We start from the raw sequence: 9,576 nt of genomic DNA on the forward strand, positions 1-9,576 counted from the left end.
TTTTCTAAAAAATATTGTTGGTTTCATCGGATATGTTTATAGAATATCTAATTTTAAATACCTTTCTAGGTTTGCATATATGTTTTTAGAATTCAATAGAATGGTCTTACTCAGACATAATTCATGTTCATTTTCTATGGTTTCTAATTTCATAGTGCCCTTATAATTGCATTCAATGTGACAAATATTGTAATAATAGGTGGGGATGTACTTTATATAGCATGATGTTAAATTCTAGATCATGAAATCTTATCTTTATTTATGCTTAATTTACCCTATTGCTTAGAATGAGTAGTCAACTATCAAAAGGTGCTAGTTCAATGTTTTTATATGCATTTGGTTAGTTTATTATACTTCTAATATTTTGCTTCGCATATTCATTTTCACATGTGACAATGGAACTACTGATGGGAAAGGATCTATTTGGTGGGATTGGTACCATAATCATACTCTAGGCTACACCCGTCTTCACCTTATTGAGGTAGTAGACTCAACTTATTTCCTCATCTCGAATCTAACATTTCTGAATTCACCATTCTAGAATATACATCTAGTGTACTATAGGTTTGCATTCAAGTTAGTTTGTCTGTATTGTGGATGGTTCTTGTATGCTTGTCAAACCTTTTCATTACTAGCATATGCTATTCACCAATCTCTTTGTAGACTCTTGTTGTCTATTTGATAATTTGTTTCATCAACTACCATTATAATATTGTAATTCGAATGGCATTTACGGTGAATGTAGCAATGTGTACATTAAAGATGTAACCATCCTTTCTCCATCGCACTCACCAAATACTAATGGAATCAATCCAAGTGACTTGATTTTGATTTTTGATTTTTTTTTTTTTATTAACAAAGATTAAATGTCTCAATATTTGTGGGGGTTTGGTTCCATTTTTTTTAGTACATATTCTAAATTTGAATTTTTGACAACTCATTGAGTCTTGAATTTTAAAATGTCATCAAAGACACTAATACTTTTAAAACTAATAAATCTTTGGTAAGCTTTTGTGTTTATAGATGTTCAGTATTTATTTAAACTTTCTCACAATAAATATGTATTTGGTGCATATATTTTTGGTTGTTGTAAATTCTAAAAGTAGTTCATTTATGCTTTTCAAGCTACATAAACTCTTAAAGTACAGTTGCATTATCAATTTAAACAAGGGAAATAAAAAATCCTTAGTTGTATAATTACTACAAAAAATGTGGCATGGCATGGCTATTTGTACACTTATTTGCATCGTTGCTCACTATTGGTTGTGTTGTATAATAAAGGGAGACAACAATGCTATCACAAATACATTTAACATTTCTTAGTAGATATAGAGTGCAAATATTTATGAATGGAGAACTCCATGCCAAAGGATGTAAAACTTGTATAACTTTCTAGTAGATGCCCATTGTGAAATTGGTGAAATAGGTAGGGCCTTGACATATGTTCTAAACATGAAAGTGGCTAGTATTACTCCAACTATTCTAACCTATACCCATGTGGGGACATCATCTAACCATCCTCCTATTTCAGATGCATGCACTCAACTTACTTTCAAACTTCAGAGGCCTTATTTTTCTACTTTAATCTTGAGAAGCCATTCCAAGTTAATTCAATTGGACTCTCTCAGATGCTGGATGTAAGTCATGTCATGCACTGAAGTGATCAACATATCCATCTCTTCATGCTTTCTCTGACATTTGTTAAGTACTTAACTTTGATCCTTAATAGCATTTAATTGTGGGAAATCAAGTTAACTCTAATGATTAACCAAAATGGGAGAAATAAAATGGAGGTAGGGGACTTTGTTATGTTCAATGACCTATTTGTAGGTGGGAAATTTATTAGCAAGCATATGATTTCAATCACATGAGCATCAATTAGAGTGTGATTCCAAATTTTGATGGTTAAAAAATTGAACACAATTTGAATCAACTACAATTAATCTAGTTCTCATCTATCTATCCCTCTTTGTTATCCTTCAACATTTCTTCTATTGGATCCTTAAAAATTTCAATACTTCTTCTATTGGATCCTTCAAAATAACAAGCACACAAACCATTTTATTGACTTTATCCAAGACCCCACATTACAGCCAATGGATCGTGACATGCCAAAAAATTTTAAAACCATAGTAGAGCATGGATTTTAGGATTCAAACCTATGTAGGTAGAGCCTACATGATTTCTAGTCATACCCGATAACCACTCTTGCATGTCCACCTTAAAAAATTTCAATACATCTTTTGCATCATGTTCTCTACTAGATGGAACCAATACATCTGCTTCTATGCAGGGCAATACTATCTCATCTTCAACTCAATGAATACCATCAGTGTTGATCCATACTCTTTTATTTGTCTATGAACATTCCAACAACCAATTCATTTTATGTTATATTCTATCGCCATGATAGGAGTTTAAAAATGTTACTATGACTAACAATTGATGGAATGATTGAAGTTTCCAAAGGACTATAAAAACACATAATAAACAATACAGGCTCAAGTAGTCAACACAAGGAATTATTTGGTTGTTTGGCAAGTAAACTTTTACAAGAATTTAAAAAAAAAACCATTTATGAGGCTATATAGTTGTGAGCTATATAGAATATATCTAGTGCTATCTAGAATTCTAACTTTTGTATCTCCTATATCAAATCACTCTCAATTTTGTACAACAATTTACTAATCAATTTTTCTATTATTAAAATTTAGTTTTAAATCGGCATGTTCACATATTATGCCACATTAGGCTAAATTACATGATATGAAGCCTGAAAGAGGGAATACCTGAAACATTGTTTGATAAACTAAATCGTTCAAGAAATTTGACACCTTTCTATCTTTGTATGAAAATTGAAAATTTATCCTCATCTAATTGCTATTAGAGTAAGGAAAATATAGACCTGATATGTTACAATAGAATAATTAAACACAAATATTAAGCTTATGTAAATAATAGGGTAAATCCATTAGTTAGAGGATAGTTCTGTAGGTTACATCAAACTGATCGTTCTTGTTTATTTTTTTGCTATGTTCTATAAGAAATTATTTATCTCCTTTAATGATGGTTTTAGGAAATAATCAATCACATATCTATAAAATGATTAGATGGTGCATGACTAGTATAGTTTTATTCATTTTGTATTGAATTTATCTGGTTAAGAAAAGTTGATGATAATACTTCCTTTAATCTTCTTGCTAATAAATGTCGAATGACATTAATTTCATTATACTAATTAAACATTGGATTAGTGAATGAATTACTTTTAATTGTATTTTATTATACCAAACCTAATGGTATAAAAAGAATTGTGTGCATTACAAGTTATTCAATAGATGTTCCATTGACTGATTTGCAAGTTGAATCAATTGAATAATAGTTCAATAAATATTTAAATTTGTCATATAAAACATGGCTTGCCGACATGGCCTCCTTTGTGCCTTTGGCCCCCCTTTGAGTAATCTATGTATGGAAAATTAATATTATAAAACTTTAGGACTACTAAGCATTTTTATTATTTAGAAGTGCATAAATCATGATAACACGACTTTAGGAATAATTCAATAATAGAACTTGTAGAAAGCCAACATTTTCAAGTTATCAATTTGTAGACAATTGTAATGGTTTTGTATTACTTTGTTACTAAACATGCCTTGAAATAATCCTATTGGAGTAGAGAAAGATTATGTTTCTTATAAGTTCATTTTATGTTAGTCTCAAATGGACTTTCTATTTTTTACCTAATGAAAATTTTATCAAATCTTTTGGAAGAATGAAAATTAGAATGATCTCCTTCTTGCAAGCTCCCCAACACCCCAATTAATAGATAAATGTTATGGTGGAAGAGAGTGTGAATTTGGCTAGAGAATTTATTGCTTGAAAATGGCCAATGCTAGTATAGCCTCCTTATCCTCCTTATTGCATAGTAGGAACAAATGGAGGAAATCTTGTTCTAGGTTTGATTTAGCTTTTCAGTATTAATATTGTGGAAGTTATTTTCTTATTGAAAAAATGTTTTACTACTATTTGAATTGTTCTCTACTATTATTTGACTATTTTGAACTTTTGATTGGTTTGAAAATCACTGGTTTGGTTTATTTGCATCTTCTAACTAGATTTTCTTTAGCTTTGTGAATAAAGTGTCATATGGCAACATTTGAAGTATTTTTTAAGCATCTTGGTGATGAATAATGCTAACAAGATTGATCTTTTAACATTTTATATATTTTAGACTCATATGACATCATTATTCTTTTTTATTGTTGAGAGCTATGTATCTTATATATTTGACTAACCCTTCAAGACACAATGAATCTATTTCTTTAGAATCATGGGTGTATTGTTATAATTTTTCTTAAGCTAATTCACATTTGTTATTTAATGCTCAACAACCCTTGAATGGTTGGAGAAGGACCCAAATGTTGTCATAAGGTGCAAAGACTACCTATATGACTTTATTGGTTGCATTCAAAAAGATGGCTCCAATGCATTTGTTGATTTGGTGAAAGCCAATGATATTCAAGTAGTAGGTTTCTAAGTTTTCCATTTTGATTCTTGCATTGAATTCTTACTGTAGATGCTTAAAATCATCCCTAAACACTATATTAATTAATTTTAATATTGCCTATGACATTTTAATTAATTATTAATTAATTAGTTATATTGCTCACATTCCTCTACTTATTTAATTAAAATAATTAATTTCATTCTCCTAGGTATTTAAATTTAATTTAAATACTTCTACTTAATATGTTAAATTAATTTAACACATGATCCTCCATATTCCTCTTTTTAAATAAATTTTATTTATTTAAATTCCCCACATCCTATTAATTTCTCTAAACCCATGATTAAATTAAATTTCATTTAATTTAATCTTAAACTTAACCTAGAGCCTAACCTTTAACCATCATTTTCATCCTCTTAAGCTTACTTCTTATCTAATCCCACTTAATCATTCCTAATCATCTCCCTAATCCCCCTCATTAGCCTAAGAGTGTGCTCACACATGTGTAAGATGTCATGCCTACACACTCTTGTCTCCCACTCTTCTTCTCAAGTTTTCTCACACATGTGTGAGAAAACTTTGAATTCTTGACCATTTGCATGGTTTGCATGTCACCTTATGTGGCATCTACATGGATACCACCTCACCAAGCCCTCCCTCAAGCCTATAAATAGAGGGCTTGTCTCAAGCATTTAGCATCTCCCATTATTGCATTGTTACCATGCCATTTTGAGTCTTGAGTTTTCATGCTAGGGTTTTCATTGTAGTTTGAGTTTTTATAGAGATTTCTAGGTGAATACTAACTATTTGTTAGCTAGTTTTCCTTTGCATTTACATTTCCTTTGCATTTACTTGTTAATTTAGCTTGCATATCGAGTTACTTTCTTGGTTGCATTTCATATTTTCAACATTGAATGCCTTCAAGTATGGCTTTCTCCATAGCCATTTCTTGAGGTGTTCTTCATTTCATCTAGCCTAGGTTCATATTTCATTTTCATTCACACTTGCACATCCACTCAAGAGATTCACTCCATTGTTTTGTTTGAGAGAGCACAAAAAACATACCCCTCCATCTTAACACACCAAGAAGGCCTCTTATGGGTGCCTTTGTTGAGCTATAGAGGTGGTTGGAATATTGGGTTTGTTAGTTTCTTAGGGTTGCAAAACCCAAGCAAGCATTAGTTAGTGTTTTTTCCTTGAATTTTGATGAATCTTTGCTATACTTTCAAGGTTTTTAACTAATGTTTGCTTGTTAACTCATGCTACTAACAAGTCACATTTTCTAGCACACACTTACTCTCTGATTATTATAGTTTTTGATGGTATGGAAGGTTCATTTTGTATTTTCCTTCTAGCATTTGTTTCACCTCATGCAAAACAGGCCAACCATTCAAATTTGTGCACAAGTGTTCTCAAATGATTTTTTAATCAGTTTGTTCCTAATCATGGCCGTCTATGAGAGATAGCTACACTAAATTTAAATAAGCTTAGGTAAAACTTAATATCATCCAAAGTGCTGAATATACTTGCTTTGATATCCTAATGGTAATGTGGTGTAGTCCAAAGGTTTTTAAAAATTCTTTTGATGATACACAAATTTTAAAAGAAATTCTGAAATTTGGCCTCTTCTTCCTTTCCTTTCTTGATTCTTGGTTTATACATCTTTTAAGCTTTGCATATACATTTTTCCTTTGGTTTTTATTCTTATGCTAGTGGCATTTGTCAATCTAGGTATTAGTTGCAGACATATGTACAGACGTATGTGTTCTAGACTTTGTATCAACTCTTCTATCTGCAAGAAACCATGGCTTTATTCCACCTTTGTAGGAAGTTGTGGTATACTCTCAAGGATGTGCAACTTATGATCTTCCTATAAAGACAACAGAAAAAATTGAAGGTGCATTTTCTCATCCACATGTATGCAAAGGCCATTTTCTGTTGTTTTGGTGGGAATATTGAGATAGTAATGAGATGGTTCCTAATATTTTTTGGAATCAAATGTGTTTTATGTGTTCATTTCTTTCTTTATGATTTCCACAATTCTTGTTGCATCAAGTGGTGCAATTAAAAATCATACATTAGAGGTATCTATTTCTAGTCTATTAGTTGTTAATGATAATTTTTGTGGGAAAAAATAACTTTCAACCATTGTTTTCAATAGGATCTCTAATTTGATCATTTCTAGTTTTTAGATAATTTGTCTTTTTTACATGGAGGCTTGCTGGATGTCCCTATACACTATGGTTCATGGTAGGTGAAATAAAAGGCATCATCATGGAGATACATTTTACATAACAACATAGCTATGGGTAGTGACTTCTATGATATTTGATGTTTGGTGTTCCAAGTTAATTCAATTGGACTCTCTCTGATCCAAGTTAATTCAAGTTATCATATATTTAAGTACTTCCTTGATTTCTTCAATGAATTTTGATGCTTCATTCATGCCAACAACATCACTTTAGAAGCATTACTAAGCATTTTTTGGGGGATTCACTTGCTCTATTGTTTTTTGAAAACAACTTAGTTTGGTCAAAATGTCCACCAATTCTTAAAATTTTTTGACCAACAATTGGTGGAAATTTAGATCAATTATTGATAGTTTTCTACCAAGAATTGGTAAAAAATTCCACCAATTCTTGAAAGTTTTCAACAAAGAATTGGTGGTAAATTTAAACCAATTCTTGAAAGTTTTCTACCAAGAATTGGTCAAAATTTTCACCAATTCTTGAAATTTTTCAACAAAGAATTGGTGGAAATTTCCACCAATTCTTGAAAGTTTTCTACCAAGATTTGGTCAAAATTTCCACCAATTCTTCAAAGTTTTTGACAAAGAATTGGTCAAAATTTTGACCAATTCTTGAAAGTTTTCAACCGTCAAAATTTCAACCAAAAATGACAAATTAGAGTTGGTAGAGGCAAAAAAATTTCAATGAATGAATTTGTCAAAATTTTGACCACCTGCAAGTTGGTCAAAATTTTGACAAGAAAAATTGTTACCAACTGCTTGGACAAAATTTTGACCAACATTCGTTGAAAATTGAGTCCAAATTTACTAGTGTAAAATATGAATGCAAGTAAACATTCACACAAGTATGACACTAGATATGATTACCCAGAAACCCTCTAACAGGAAGGTAAAAATGGGGTGGGGATGACACCCACAAATCTTCACTACTCTAGTAATAAAGTGTATCCAATGAAGGTTACAACATTTTGATCATGAGACATGATCTACCCTTTGAAAGGTCTACCCTATTAAAGGCTTACAAATACTATTAGGTCTCATCCTATTAAAGGAATTAAACACCCTATTAGAAGTGTTCCTTGTTAGAGGACATCAACTCACAATTAAGTACCCTACTAAAGGATTTCAATACAACCTATTAGGACTACTTTGTTAAGAGATTTAACTAATTCACCTACTAGATGTCAGCATTAAGTTATTATTGCCATTAGTGACAACACTTATCTATATCAGTATAGCTACCGAGCTCAGCACTCAGTTTCCTACACTAACCAAGCTTCGTAGTTCACACTGAGCATTCCAGTGTTAATCAAGCTTAACAGTTCACACTGGGCATTCCAATGGTCACCGAGCTTCATAGTGTTTATCGAGTGATGGACGTGTAACATTTACTGAGCAATGGAAGTGTAATGTTTATCAAGTGATGGAAGTGTAACGTTTACCAAGTGATGGAAGTGTAACAATTACTGAGTGATGGAAGTGTAAAATTTACCGAGTGATGGAAGTGTAACATTTACCAAGCAATGGAAGTGTAGTGTTTACCAAGTGAAATCAAGGTAAACAAAGGATCCAATTTTTACCGAGTGACACTACATCTATTGAGTCACCTATGGTCATCATGTTCAAAACTATGCCGAGTGATTATTATAGACTGAGCCTTCACTTCTACCGAGTGCATGACGATGCCGAGTAATGCTGTGGATGTTGAGTATCAGAAGGTCATCGAGTCAGTTTAGTGAATTTGAGTTATTTACTATTGGGCCAACTCAGTAATGTTTTGTTCACTTGTGTTTTGGCCGACCTTGCAATTATAATTATTGCAATGGTATATATGTAATGTATTATATCATTTACAATGTATGTATGTATGTATCAAGATAGACATGTAATGTTTTGAGAAGAATGAAATAAAATCAGTAGAAGAGAAGAGTATTCAACAAGGTCTACAAGGAGTAGTAAAGATTCATCAGTCATACGAGGTGATCTATACTTCAAGGATCTAATCAGAAAATCAAGTTTGTAAGTAGATCCACTGTTTCATCCTAATCGGTGAATCAGTTTTGTAAATCTTTTAACAGGGTAGACTTAACAGTCTTTGTATAAATCTCCTAATAGAGTGCATACTTCAGCGTATGTTTGTAAATCCTCTAACAAGGTGGACCTAGTAGTCCTTTTTGCTCCTAACAGGGTAGATCACCAAAAGTGGTCAATGTAAGCCTTAACAGGCCAACTTCATACTGTAGTAATGAAGTTTTGTGGGTATCATCCCCACTCCAGTTTTACTTTCTATTTGGAAGGTTTTTGGTTTACCAAATCACTATGTACATGTGTTATGGATGTTTGATTTCTCATATATGCAGTAGATTAGAAGAATAAATGGTGAATAGTATATATGGTTAAAAGTGTTGTATTTTTTAAAGTTTTGATGTTACTGATTCACCCCTTCCCTCTCAGTAACATATCATATCTTGAATATTTCCAACAATTGGTATGAAAGCATTTTAGTTCTTACGACAAAGCTTGACAACTTGAGCAAAGATCAAGGACAATGGAGATATTCAGACTTGACAAAGCTATTGAAAATGAAAAGCTAGATCTGGAAGTGGTGATGACTCAACTGAAAGAAGCAAAGGAGCATCTTTCTCAATCCCTGAAGAGAAGGAAGGAACTTGCAAGAAAAATGAATGACCATCAGTATGTTGAAGAAAAGATTGAAGACCTTTTACCATCAAGCAGCTCAAATGAAGCTAATGAGGCTATCAAGGAACTCCTAGCAAAGAATGGTTCTCAGCAGGAAGAAGTAAGAAAGCTTAAAAAA

General features: G+C 31.9%; 1 pseudogene; it reads left to right on the top strand.

Annotated features, from left to right (window-relative positions):
• The first annotated feature begins 3,787 nt into the window (after window positions 1-3,787).
• LOC149571166 (nicotinamidase 1 pseudogene) lies at window positions 3,788-6,469 on the top strand (annotated as a pseudogene).
• The last annotated feature ends 3,107 nt before the right edge of the window (window positions 6,470-9,576 follow it).

Source organism: Cupressus sempervirens, chromosome 2 (genome assembly GCF_028749045.1).
Source record: "Cupressus sempervirens isolate cs-2001-9-10 chromosome 2, ASM2874904v1, whole genome shotgun sequence".
Taxonomy (NCBI): domain Eukaryota; kingdom Viridiplantae; phylum Streptophyta; class Pinopsida; order Cupressales; family Cupressaceae; genus Cupressus; species Cupressus sempervirens.